The sequence below is a fragment of the Garra rufa genome, chromosome 2 (genome assembly GCF_049309525.1).
Source record: "Garra rufa chromosome 2, GarRuf1.0, whole genome shotgun sequence".
NCBI classification, from domain to species: Eukaryota; Metazoa; Chordata; class Actinopteri; order Cypriniformes; family Cyprinidae; genus Garra; species Garra rufa.
The window spans coordinates 53,621,354-53,634,725 of NC_133362.1; the positions used below are offsets into that span (position 1 = coordinate 53,621,354).

Consider the following 13,372-nt stretch of genomic DNA (forward strand, 5'->3'; position numbering starts at 1 on the left):
GCTGTAAGCTTTTGCCTTTTCTTCACTATTTATATAATATGCTGGCTTTTACGGAGGCTGATCTTTAAATAGCCCACTTTTTGGAGCAGCCCTCGCTTACGGCCATACCCCCACCTGAGGCGCTAGAGAGCAAACAGGAAGTGAGTTGGCAGTTTGTAGTGTGCAGTAGGTGAGATAGGCTCACCGTTTTTCTGGGTGTTTTTTCACATTTATTTTGTTTGTTTTTTAGTTAGAAGAAGTTTTTTTTGAGGAAGGTTTTTTTTTAACCCCAAACAGGTCTTTCTGTTTGGGGTTTGAGACAACCAAAATATGGATTTAATGGACAAAGAACACGGACTGGTAAAACAACATGAGATGGGAAATGCGGAACCAGGATTTGTTGCAGACATAACTGAAAGGAATATAAATGAAAGACATGGAGAAAACAATAATGAAACGTGGGCGACGGTGGTTTCAAGGAGGAAACAAGAAAGAAAAACAACTGGACAAGAACGGAAAGGAGATCTACAATCAACTGAAGGTATTGGAATTGAGAAAGAAGTTGGAGAAAAAAGAAATGTTTTATCTCAACGACAACAAATGATACAGAAATTAAGCAAACAAACAAGGTATCAGAGGGAATACAAGAAAGAAGCAACATTAACAATGACTGTTAAAGATATAGAAAATATAACAATACTAATGATAATTAAAGCAGTTGAAGAGAAAGTTGGAATGGGAAAATTGATCGGACTGAGAAGAAAAAATAATTATGATTTTGAAATGACTATGGAAAGTGAGATGGACTGTGATTTGCTGTTGAATGGAATAATGATAAACGGACAAGAATGTGAGATAAGGAAATTGTGTGCAACAGAAAGAATGGTGTCTTTCTTGAGTCTGCCCAGCTATATAGAAGATGAGGAAATCAGTCAAAAACTAATCAATTGGGGTGTAACTCCCATTCTACCACTAAGAAGAAGATATCATCCCGGGACAACGGTGGCAGACGGAACACGATTTTTGAGGGTAAAGTTTCCACAAGAGGTGACGTCTTTACCATACAACACAAGCTTCAGGACTGAAGAAGGAGTGCAGTACTTCAGAGTGATTCACGATAATCAAGTGAAGACATGCAGGATCTGTGTAAGTCCGGAGCATGAAAAAAAGGACTGCCCACAATTCACATGCAGAAATTGTCTTGAGCAGGGGCATTATGCGCGAGACTGTAAAGTCCCGCGGTGCCAAGGCTGCCAAAAGACAATGTTAAGATGCAGATGCGAGATAGAAGACGAGGAAAATGAAGATCCAGGAATGGAAATACAAGAGGTAATGGGAGTTACAACAATTGAGAGGTTAAATGACTCACAAAGGCAGACGCAAGGAGAGGACGAGAAACAAGATGACGAGGAAGAGGAGAACAACAACATAGATGAGAATAAAGAAAAGAAGGAAGATGAAGAACAAGGAATGGAGATGGGAGGAGGAGCGAACAAAGAGGATATAAATTTGATTAAAGAAGGATTTTCTAAGGAACAGGACGATGTGGACACTAATGAACTGGACTACGAAAAAGGACAAGAAAAAGAAAAAGCTGAGGATAAGGGAATAAAGACACTGACTGAGGTAAGAGGAGCAGACAATGGGGGGGAAATTCGTGGAATGGAAAACAAAGGAAAAGAAAGACTGAATAGATGTGTAAAAACAAGAAAAGATGGCTTAGACATTCAACAGGTTCTTAAAAGGCAGAAGATAAGAAGAGAAGAGCAAAAGGAAAGACTGGAGAGGAGGAAAGCTGAAATGGGTGAAGTAAAAAATACTTTTTTGAAAGACAATGAAACGGATTGAATGGTGGTTTTTGGTTTTTCCAATCTTTTCTTTAATGAGCTCTATATCAATTGTATCGCTGAATGCTAGAGGATTATCCAAATGTCAAAAGTTTGAAAGATTAATGTGTCTGACCAAAAAATGTGATGTGCTATGTTTACAAGAAACGAAATGGGAAGATAAAATAAGTGATGAAATTAGAAAATTATGGAACGGAGAAATATATAGTAACTGTGATATGGAAAGGAAGAGAGGGGTAGCTATCTTAATAAGAAAAGGAGTATTTGAAGAAGTAAATATAGATTATAAAGACACAAAGGGAAGAATAATAATTGTTAAATTTGTGTGTAATGGAAAAGAAATGAAAGTGTGTAATATACATGCACCAAATGATGAAAGAGATAAATTTAATTTTTACAGGGATATGAATGAGTTAATAGAAAAACATGACAACATTATGGTGTTAGGGGATTTTAACACTGTAATACAGAGAATTGATGTAGATGATTCAATGGGATTTAGAAGAGATAGAGGGAGGAATGAACTACATAACATAATGGAGAAATATAATATGGTGGATGTGTGGAGAGAGAGGAATGGTATGAAAAGAGAATATTCAAGAAGACAAATTGTTGACAGAGTTCTAAAGCAAAGTAGAATAGACTTATTTTTATGTAAGAAAAAGGAAGCATATTATGTCACTAAGGCGTCTTACAAAAATTATAGTGAGAGTGATCATGATTTTTTATGGATATTGATGAATTTTAATGAGGCTGATAAAGGACCAGGGGTGTGGATATTAAATGCAGAACTTCTAAAAAATGAAATATACAGAATGGAAATAGAAAGTATAATAATTAATAGTGTAAATGAGGAAATGTATGAAATGGAAAAAGGGTTTTGGTGGGACATTCTAAAAAAAAGAATAAAAAAATTCTCAATGGAATATTCAAACAAATGGCAAAAAGTCAAAAAGATGAAAGAAAATAAGATCAAAAAAGAGTGGGATGAAGAAATGAGGAAAGTAAATGAGCATGATGAAAATATTGATAAGATAATAGAATTACAGGAAGAATTAAAGAAAATAGAAGAAGAGAAGTGTAAAGGAGCAATAATAAGAAGTAGGGCGAAAGACATTGTAGAAGGAGAAAGAAGTACGAAATATTTTTATGAATTAGAAAAAACAAGACAGAGAGCAGATATAATAAAAAGTATTAAAACAGAAGATGCGAGGATTGTAGAAGATAAAACAGGAATTTTGGAAGAAGTCAGAGAATTCTATAAGCATTTATTTACCAAAAATGAGATAGTTTTAGAAGATGAGGAATTTGTATTAAGTAAAATACAGGTTAAAGTTAATGAGGGAGACAAAGAAATGTGTGAGAGTGAGATTACGGAATTAGAAATAGGAATTGCAATTGATCAACTGAAAAATGGTAAAAGTCCAGGAATAGATGGATTAACAGCTGAATTTTATAAGGTTTTTAAAGATGTGTTATGTCCAATTTTAAATGAAATATTTATAGATAATTTTAAAAAAGGGAATTTATCGAATAGTATGAAGAAAGGTATGGTGAAAATAATTTACAAGAAAAAAGGTGATAAGAGAGACCTGAAAAACTACAGACCACTAAGCATGTTGAATACAGATTATAAAATATTAGCCAAAATTTTAGCCAATCGATTGAAAATAGTAGTACCAAATATAATTACTACAAATCAAGCATATGCTGTTCTAAAAAGAGATATTACTGATGTCATTAACAATATAAGAGATATGATATGGTACATGAAGGAGGAGAAAGAAACAGGATATATAATAAGTGTGGATTTAGAAAAGGCTTTTGATAGAGTTGAACACAAATACTTGATACATGTGATGGAGAGATTTGGTTTTGGGGAGAATTTTTTAAAATGGATAAAATGTTTATATACAGATATAAGTAGTTGTGTAAAAGTGAATGGTTTTTTAACTAAAGATTTTAAAATAACGAGATCAATCAGACAAGGGTGTCCTATGTCAGCATTATTATACACTTTAGTATCTGAAGCTTTAGGACTGGCAGTAGACCAGGAAAAGAACATAAAAGGAATACGCATAAAAGGAGAAGAATCAGAACAAAAAATATTTCAATATGCAGATGACACGACATTGTTTGTAAAAGATATTAAAAGTATGGATAAAGCAATGGAAGTTTTAGAAAGATATTGTAAAGGAACAGGGGCAAAAGTTAATAAAGAAAAAACTACATACATGAAAATTGGATTACCGAATGATCTGCTGAATAAAATGCAATTTAAGGAAGAAAAGAAGAGTATGAAAATTTTAGGTATAAGGGTTGGAGAAAATGAAAATGAAATAAGAGAAGTGGTATGGGAGGAGGTTTTAAAAGGAATGGAGAAGAGATTAAATTTCTGGAAATTAAGAGGATTATTTTTAAAAGGGAAGGTTTTAGTTATTAATTCTTTGTTTTTATCAAAAATGTGGTATGTATTGGGTTCTGTGAGTTTGCCTATATGGGTGTATAAAAAAATCAAATCTATTGTTTTAAACTTTTTATGGGAGGGGAAACCATCGAAAATTGCTTATGACACTCTAATTGGAAAGGTGGAGGAAGGAGGGTTGGGACTAATAGATCCATTAATAAGAATGAAAAGTATAAGAATAAAAACTGTTAATAAATACTGGAAACATGGGAAATATGCGTGGAAGGGTGTAATGAACTATTTTTTAAATAAATGTGGAAAAATGGGAGATGATGTTTTATGGATGAAGCTAAAAGAAAACATGATGAACGGAATACCAGAGTTTTATAAAGAGGTTGTAAAAGCATGGGGTGATTTTAGAAAGCATGTTGTTTGTACGTCTTTTACCAGGGAAGAGATTTTAAGACAACCATTGTTTTTAAATAATCAAATTAAAAAGGGAAATGATACCATTTTTTATAAAAAATGGTTTTATGCGGGGATAAAGCAAATAAAAGATATTTTGTATGAAGTGATACCTGGTTTTGTACCGGTGCAAGTAATAAGAGACGCAATTGTAGAAAATTATGACAATGAAACTAAAACAGTCTTAGAAAAACAATACAAACAAATGAAAGAAGTAATACCGGAAGAATGGATAAATATTATAGAAGGTACAGAAGAAACAAAAGGTAATGATGGAATGATGATTGATTTTAAAAGTAATGACAAACAGCATGCTTTTAAAGATGGTATTTTAAAGATGTTTTATTCTTGTTTATGTGAAGATGTTTTTATCACACCAAAAGCAGAAGGATATTGGCAAAGATTGTACCCAAGTATGGAAACTAAGAAAATATGGAAAAATCTAAGAGCTTGGTGGAAAAGTCCAATTTTAGAAAACTTTGATTATATTTTAAGACATAATTGTTTATTAAGTGAAATGAGACTGTGTAAATTTGGAATGGCAAGTGATGCAATATGCAAGGTATGTAATAGGGAAGATGAAGGATTGATACATATTTTTTTTAAATGCACAGGGTTAAAATGTTTTATAAAAAAATTAAAAGAAATGACAAGTAAATTGGGAGTAGAACAAAGATGTATTGATGAAGAATGGGAAACAATGTTTTTATTTGGTTCTAAAGGTAATTTTAAGAATGTGTGTTTTTTAAATTTGATATTAACCATTGCTAGATTTGTAATTTGGAGCAGAAGGAATTTTGTCAAACAAAAGAAAACAAAAATACCTGTGTGCAAACTTTTTAAGGTGAAGATGTGTTTTATTTTAAATGTTTTGTTTGATTACTGTAATATGAATGAAGAGAAAGATGTTTTTGTCAAAATTTTTGTAAATGATAACCCATTTATTGAAATGACATGGTTTCGATTTAATGTATTGTTGCCAGAATGTGATTCAGACTGTTTTTAAAATGTATTAACATGTTTTAAATAAATAAATAAATTAAAGAAAAAAAAAAAAAAAAAAAAAAAAAAAAAAAAAAAAAAAAAAAAAAAAAAAAGAGCGCCCGATCTCGTCTGATCTCGGAAGCTAAGCAGCATCGGGCCTGCTTAGTACTTGGATGGGAGACCGCCTGGGAATACCAGGTGCTGTAAGCTTCTGCCTTTTCTTCACTATTTATATAATATGCTGGCTTTTACGGAGGCTGATCTTTAAATGGCCCACTTTTTGGAGCAGTCCTCGCTTACGGCCATACCGCGCTGAGAGCGCCCGATCTCGTCTGATCTCGGAAGCTAAGCAGCGTCGGGCCTGCTTAGTACTTGGATGGGAGACCGCCTGGGAATACCAGGTGCTGTAAGCTTTTGCCTTTTCTTCACTATTTATATAATATGCTGGCTTTTAGAAAGACGTGTTTTACCGCTCTATTTATTACAATCATTTAAATGTATTATAGAGTTTTAAGTGTTTTACATGTTTTTTAGGCCATTTTATTACTCTTAACATTTTAAGTGAGTGTGTGTCTTTAAAAAATGGATGGTTGGCCTGCCATGTGACTAGACACATGACAGGAAGCAGGAAGTACAACTGTATAAGAGAGCAGCATGACAAACAAAGGACAGTCACCAAACTGTTGGATTGAGGAGTTGCTAATTTTAGAGCTCACCTTTCCATTCACCACCTGCAAACTTTGGATTACACTTTCTGTGGATTGTATATACACCGGTGGACACTCACATTGGACTTATCAACACACTGGGATTCTTGGACTGTTTTTAGGGTATGGACAAATGAACTGTATTCTTTTAACAGCGTTTACCTCGTTTTATCGTGTTGTTTTAAAGTCTTTTATGTGAACCTTGTAAATAAACCAAATCTATTTAAACCAATCTTCTTTTATGTCTCATTCTTTTAACCACTAGTCATCTCTCACAGTTAAATCTGACCCCATTTTAGTCTTGTAACTCGGCTGATAAGGCCGATTGTTACACTTGGATGGGAGACCGCCTGGGAATACCAGGTGCTGTAAGCTTTTGCCTTTTCTTCACTATTTATATAATATGCTGGCTTTTAGAAAGACGTGTTTTACCGCTCTATTTATTACAATCATTTAAATGTATTATAGAGTTTTAAGTGTTTTACATGTTTTTTAGGCCATTTTATTACTCTTAACATTTTAAGTGAGTGTGTGTCTTTAAAAAATGGATGGTTGGCCTGCCATGTGACTAGACACATGACAGGAAGCAGGAAGTACAACTGTATAAGAGAGCAGCATGACAAACAAAGGACAGTCACCAAACTGTTGGATTGAGGAGTTGCTAATTTTAGAGCTCACCTTTCCATTCACCACCTGCAAACTTTGGATTACACTTTCTGTGGATTGTATATACACCGTTGGACACTCACATTGGACTTATCAACACACTGGGATTCTTGGACTGTTTTTAGGGTATGGACAAATTAACTGTATTCTTTTAACAGCGTTTACCTCGTTTTATCGTGTTGTTTTAAAGTCTTTTATGTGAACCTTGTAAATAAACCAAATCTATTTAAACCAATCTTCTTTTATGTCTCATTCTTTTAACCACTAGTCATCTCTCACAGTTAAATCTGACCCCATTTTAGTCTTGTAACTCAGCTGATAAGGCCGATTGTTACACTTGGATAGGAGACCGCCTGGGAATACCAGGTGCTGTAAGCTTTTGCCTTTTCTTCACTATTTATATAATATGCTGGCTTTTACGGAGGCTGATCTTTAAATAGCCCACTTTTTGGAGCAGCCCTCGCTTACGGCCATACCGCGCTGAGAGCGCCCGATCTCGTCTGATCTCGGAAGCTAAGCAGCATCGGGACTGCTTAGTACTTGGATGGGAGACCGCCTGGGAATACCAGGTGCTGTAAGCTTCTGCCTTTTCTTCACTATTTATATAATATGCTGGCTTTTACGGAGGCTGATCTTTAAATGGCCCACTTTTTGGAGCAGTCCTCGCTTACGGCCATACCGCGCTGAGAGCGCCCGATCTCGTCTGATCTCGGAAGCTAAGCAGCGTCGGGCCTGCTTAGTACTTGGATGGGAGACCGCCTGGGAATACCAGGTGCTGTAAGCTTTTGCCTTTTCTTCACTATTTATATAATATGCTGGCTTTTAGAAAGACGTGTTTTACCGCTCTATTTATTACAATCATTTAAATGTATTATAGAGTTTTAAGTGTTTTACATGTTTTTTAGGCCATTTTATTACTCTTAACATTTTAAGTGAGTGTGTGTCTTTAAAAAATGGATGGTTGGCCTGCCATGTGACTAGACACATGACAGGAAGCAGGAAGTACAACTGTATAAGAGAGCAGCATGACAAACAAAGGACAGTCACCAAACTGTTGGATTGAGGAGTTGCTAATTTTAGAGCTCACCTTTCCATTCACCACCTGCAAACTTTGGATTACACTTTCTGTGGATTGTATATACACCGGTGGACACTCACATTGGACTTATCAACACACTGGGATTCTTGGACTGTTTTTAGGGTATGGACAAATGAACTGTATTCTTTTAACAGCGTTTACCTCGTTTTATCGTGTTGTTTTAAAGTCTTTTATGTGAACCTTGTAAATAAACCAAATCTATTTAAACCAATCTTCTTTTATGTCTCATTCTTTTAACCACTAGTCATCTCTCACAGTTAAATCTGACCCCATTTTAGTCTTGTAACTCGGCTGATAAGGCCGATTGTTACACTTGGATGGGAGACCGCCTGGGAATACCAGGTGCTGTAAGCTTTTGCCTTTTCTTCACTATTTATATAATATGCTGGCTTTTACGGAGGCTGATCTTTAAATAGCCCACTTTTTGGAGCAGCCCTCGCTTACGGCCATACCGCGCTGAGAGCGCCCGATCTCGTCTGATCTCGGAAGCTAAGCAGCGTCGGGCCTGCTTAGTACTTGGATGGGAGACCGCCCGGGAATACCAGGTGCTGTAAGCTTTTGCCTTTTCTTCACTATTTATATAATATGCTGGCTTTTACGGAGGCTGATCTTTAAATAGCCCACTTTTTGGAGCAGCCCTCGCTTACGGCCATACCGCGCTGAGAGCGCCCGATCTCGTCTGATCTCGGAAGCTAAGCAGCGTCGGGCCTACTTAGTACTTGGATGGGAGACCGCCTGGGAATACCAGGTGCTGTAAGCATTTGCCTTTTCTTCACTATTTATATAATATGCTGGCTTTTAGAAAGACGTGTTTTACCGCTCTATTTATTACAATCATTTAAATGTATTATAGAGTTTTAAGTGTTTTACATGTTTTTTAGGCCATTTTATTACTCTTAACATTTTAAGTGAGTGTGTGTCTTTAAAAAATGGATGGTTGGCCTGCCATGTGACTAGACACATGACAGGAAGCAGGAAGTACAACTGTATAAGAGAGCAGCATGACAAACAAAGGACAGTCACCAAACTGTTGGATTGAGGAGTTGCTAATTTTAGAGCTCACCTTTCCATTCACCACCTGCAAACTTTGGATTACACTTTCTGTGGATTGTATATACACCGGTGGACACTCACATTGGACTTATCAACACACTGGGATTCTTGGACTGTTTTTAGGGTATGGACAAATGAACTGTATTCTTTTAACAGCGTTTACCTCGTTTTATCGTGTTGTTTTAAAGTCTTTTATGTGAACCTTGTAAATAAACCAAATCTATTTAAACCAATCTTCTTTTATGTCTCATTCTTTTAACCACTAGTCATCTCTCACAGTTAAATCTGACCCCATTTTAGTCTTGTAACTCGGCTGATAAGGCCGATTGTTACACTTGGATGGGAGACCGCCTGGGAATACCAGGTGCTGTAAGCTTTTGCCTTTTCTTCACTATTTATATAATATGCTGGCTTTTACGGAGGCTGATCTTTAAATGGCCCACTTTTTGGAGCAGCCCTCGCTTACGGCCATACCGCGCTGAGAGCGCCCGATCTCGTCTGATCTCGGAAGCTAAGCAGCGTCGGGCCTGCTTAGTACTTGGATGGGAGACCGCCTGGGAATACCAGGTGCTGTAAGCTTCTGCCTTTTCTTCACTATTTATATAATATGCTGGCTTTTACGGAGGCTGATCTTTAAATGGCCCACTTTTTGGAGCAGCCCTCGCTTACGGCCATACCGCGCTGAGAGCGCCCGATCTCGTCTGATCTCGGAAGCTAAGCAGCGTCGGGCCTGCTTAGTACTTGGATGGGAGACCGCCTGGGAATACCAGGTGCTGTAAGCTTTTGCCTTTTCTTCACTATTTATATAATATGCTGGCTTTTAGAAAGACGTGTTTTACCGCTCTATTTATTACAATCATTTAAATGTATTATAGAGTTTTAAGTGTTTTACATGTTTTTTAGGCCATTTTATTACTCTTAACATTTTAAGTGAGTGTGTGTCTTTAAAAAATGTATGGTTGGCCTGCCATGTGACTAGACACATGACAGGAAGCAGGAAGTACAACTGTATAAGAGAGCAGCATGACAAACAAAGGACAGTCACCAAACTGTTGGATTGAGGAGTTGCTAATTTTAGAGCTCACCTTTCCATTCACCACCTGCAAACTTTGGATTACACTTTCTGTGGATTGTATATACACCGGTGGACACTCACATTGGACTTATCAACACACTGGGATTCTTGGACTGTTTTTAGGGTATGGACAAATGAACTGTATTCTTTTAACAGCGTTTACCTCGTTTTATCGTGTTGTTTTAAAGTCTTTTATGTGAACCTTGTAAATAAACCAAATCTATTTAAACCAATCTTCTTTTATGTCTCATTCTTTTAACCACTAGTCATCTCTCACAGTTAAATCTGACCCCATTTTAGTCTTGTAACTCGGCTGATAAGGCCGATTGTTACACTTGGATGGGAGACCGCCTGGGAATACCAGGTGCTGTAAGCTTTTGCCTTTTCTTCACTATTTATATAATATGCTGGCTTTTACGGAGGCTGATCTTTAAATAGCCCACTTTTTGGAGCAGCCCTCGCTTACGGCCATACCGCGCTGAGAGCGCCCGATCTCGTCTGATCTCGGAAGCTAAGCAGCGTCGGGCCTGCTTAGTACTTGGATGGGAGACCGCCCGGGAATACCAGGTGCTGTAAGCTTTTGCCTTTTCTTCACTATTTATATAATATGCTGGCTTTTACGGAGGCTAATCTTTAAATAGCCCACTTTTTGGAGCAGCCCTCGCTTACGGCCATACCGCGCTGAGAGCGCCCGATCTCGTCTGATCTCGGAAGCTAAGCAGCGTCGGGCCTGCTTAGTACTTGGATGGGAGACCGCCTGGGAATACCAGGTGCTGTAAGCTTTTGCCTTTTCTTCACTATTTATATAATATGCTGGCTTTTAGAAAGACGTGTTTTACCGCTCTATTTATTACAATCATTTAAATGTATTATAGAGTATTAAGTGTTTTACATGTTTTTTAGGCCATTTTATTACTCTTAACATTTTAAGTGAGTGTGTGTCTTTAAAAAATGGATGGTTGGCCTGCCATGTGACTAGACACATGACAGGAAGCAGGAAGTACAACTGTATAAGAGAGCAGCATGACAAACAAAGGACAGTCACCAAACTGTTGGATTGAGGAGTTGCTAATTTTAGAGCTCACCTTTCAATTCACCACCTGCAAACTTTGGATTATACTTTCTGTGGATTGTATATACACCGGTGGACACTCACATTGGACTTATCAACACACTGGGATTCTTGGACTGTTTTTAGGGTATGGACAAATTAACTGTATCCTTTTAACAGCGTTTACCTCGTTTTATCGTGTTGTTTTAAAGTCTTTTATGTGAACCTTGTAAATAAACCAAATCTATTTAAACCAATCTTCTTTTATGTCTCATTCTTTTAACCACTAGTCATCTCTCACAGTTAAATCTGACCCCATTTTAGTCTTGTAACTCGGCTGATAAGGCCGATTGTTACACTTGGATGGGAGACCGCCTGTGAATACCAGGTGCTGTAAGCTTTTGCCTTTTCTTCACTATTTATATAATATGCTGGCTTTTACGGAGGCTGATCTTTAAATAGCCCACTTTTTGGAGCAGCCCTCGCTTACGGCCATACCGCGCTGAGAGCGCCCGATCTCGTCTGATCTCGGAAGCTAAGCAGCGTCGGGCCTGCTTAGTACTTGGATGGGAGACCGCCTGGGAATACCAGGTGCTGTAAGCTTCTGCCTTTTCTTCACTATTTATATAATATGCTGGCTTTTACGGAGGCTGATCTTTAAATGGCCCACTTTTTGGAGCAGCCCTCGCTTACGGCCATACCGCGCTGAGAGCGCCCGATCTCTTCTGATCTCGGAAGCTAAGCAGCGTCGGGCCTGCTTAGTACTTGGATGGGAGACCGCCTGGGAATACCAGGTGCTGTAAGCTTTTGCCTTTTCTTCACTATTTATATAATATGCTGGCTTTTAGAAAGACGTGTTTTACCGCTCTATTTATTACAATCATTTAAATGTATTATAGAGTTTTAAGTGTTTTACATGTTTTTTAGGCCATTTTATTACTCTTAACATTTTAAGTGAGTGTGTGTCTTTAAAAAATGGATGGTTGGCCTGCCATGTGACTAGACACATGACAGGAAGCAGGAAGTACAACTGTATAAGAGAGCAGCATGACAAACAAAGGACAGTCACCAAACTGTTGGATTGAGGAGTTGCTAATTTTAGAGCTCACCTTTCCATTCACCACCTGCAAACTTTGGATTACACTTTCTGTGGATTGTATATACACCGTTGGACACTCACATTGGACTTATCAACACACTGGGATTCTTGGACTGTTTTTAGGGTATGGACAAATTAACTGTATTCTTTTAACAGCATTTACCTCGTTTTATCGTGTTGTTTTAAAGTCTTTTATGTGAACCTTGTAAATAAACCAAATCTATTTAAACCAATCTTCTTTTATGTCTCATTCTTTTAACCACTAGTCATCTCTCACAGTTAAATCTGACCCCATTTTAGTCTTGTAACTCGGCTGATAAGGCCGATTGTTACACTTGGATGGGAGACCGCCTGGGAATACCAGGTGCTGTAAGCTTTTGCCTTTTCTTCACTATTTATATAATATGCTGGCTTTTACGGAGGCTGATCTTTAAATAGCCCACTTTTTGGAGCAGCCCTCGCTTACGGCCATACCCCCACCTGAGGCGCTAGAGAGCAAACAGGAAGTGAGTTGGCAGTTTGTAGTGTGCAGTAGGTGAGATAGGCTCACCGTTTTTCTGGGTGTTTTTTCACATTTATTTTGTTTGTTTTTTAGTTAGAAGAAGTTTTTTTTGAGGAAGGTTTTTTTTTAACCCCAAACAGGTCTTTCTGTTTGGGGTTTGAGACAACCAAAATATGGATTTAATGGACAAAGAACACGGACTGGTAAAACAACATGAGATGGGAAATGCGGAACCAGGATTTGTTGCAGACATAACTGAAAGGAATATAAATGAAAGACATGGAGAAAACAATAATGAAACGTGGGCGACGGTGGTTTCAAGGAGGAAACAAGAAAGAAAAACAACTGGACAAGAACGGAAAGGAGATCTACAATCAACTGAAGGTATTGGAATTGAGAAAGAAGTTGGAGAAAAAAGAAATGTTTTATCTCAACGAC

General features: G+C 37.3%; 11 non-coding genes across 11 annotated transcripts; all 11 read left to right on the forward strand.

Moving 5' to 3' along the window:
* The first annotated feature begins 5,976 nt into the window (after positions 1–5,976).
* On the forward strand, positions 5,977–6,095 carry LOC141327796 (5S ribosomal RNA). The gene has a single exon (XR_012355071.1). It is a non-coding gene; the product is annotated as a 5S ribosomal RNA (ribosomal RNA).
* A 1,422-nt stretch (positions 6,096–7,517) lies between these two features.
* Positions 7,518–7,636, forward strand: LOC141326892 (5S ribosomal RNA). Its single transcript, XR_012354237.1, has one exon. It is a non-coding gene; the product is annotated as a 5S ribosomal RNA (ribosomal RNA).
* Positions 7,637–7,720: 84 nt separating this feature from the next.
* On the forward strand, positions 7,721–7,839 carry LOC141327797 (5S ribosomal RNA). Its single transcript, XR_012355072.1, has one exon. It is a non-coding gene; the product is annotated as a 5S ribosomal RNA (ribosomal RNA).
* Positions 7,840–8,592: 753 nt separating this feature from the next.
* LOC141326650 (5S ribosomal RNA) lies at positions 8,593–8,711 on the forward strand. The gene has a single exon (XR_012354006.1). It is a non-coding gene; the product is annotated as a 5S ribosomal RNA (ribosomal RNA).
* Positions 8,712–8,795: 84 nt separating this feature from the next.
* On the forward strand, positions 8,796–8,914 carry LOC141326808 (5S ribosomal RNA). The gene has a single exon (XR_012354155.1). It is a non-coding gene; the product is annotated as a 5S ribosomal RNA (ribosomal RNA).
* A 753-nt stretch (positions 8,915–9,667) lies between these two features.
* LOC141327798 (5S ribosomal RNA) lies at positions 9,668–9,786 on the forward strand. Its single transcript, XR_012355073.1, has one exon. It is a non-coding gene; the product is annotated as a 5S ribosomal RNA (ribosomal RNA).
* An 84-nt stretch (positions 9,787–9,870) lies between these two features.
* Positions 9,871–9,989, forward strand: LOC141327799 (5S ribosomal RNA). Its single transcript, XR_012355074.1, has one exon. It is a non-coding gene; the product is annotated as a 5S ribosomal RNA (ribosomal RNA).
* A 753-nt stretch (positions 9,990–10,742) lies between these two features.
* LOC141326651 (5S ribosomal RNA) lies at positions 10,743–10,861 on the forward strand. The gene has a single exon (XR_012354007.1). It is a non-coding gene; the product is annotated as a 5S ribosomal RNA (ribosomal RNA).
* Positions 10,862–10,945: 84 nt separating this feature from the next.
* Positions 10,946–11,064, forward strand: LOC141327801 (5S ribosomal RNA). Its single transcript, XR_012355076.1, has one exon. It is a non-coding gene; the product is annotated as a 5S ribosomal RNA (ribosomal RNA).
* Positions 11,065–11,817: 753 nt separating this feature from the next.
* Positions 11,818–11,936, forward strand: LOC141327802 (5S ribosomal RNA). Its single transcript, XR_012355077.1, has one exon. It is a non-coding gene; the product is annotated as a 5S ribosomal RNA (ribosomal RNA).
* An 84-nt stretch (positions 11,937–12,020) lies between these two features.
* LOC141326668 (5S ribosomal RNA) lies at positions 12,021–12,139 on the forward strand. The gene has a single exon (XR_012354023.1). It is a non-coding gene; the product is annotated as a 5S ribosomal RNA (ribosomal RNA).
* Positions 12,140–13,372: the final 1,233 nt, after the last annotated feature.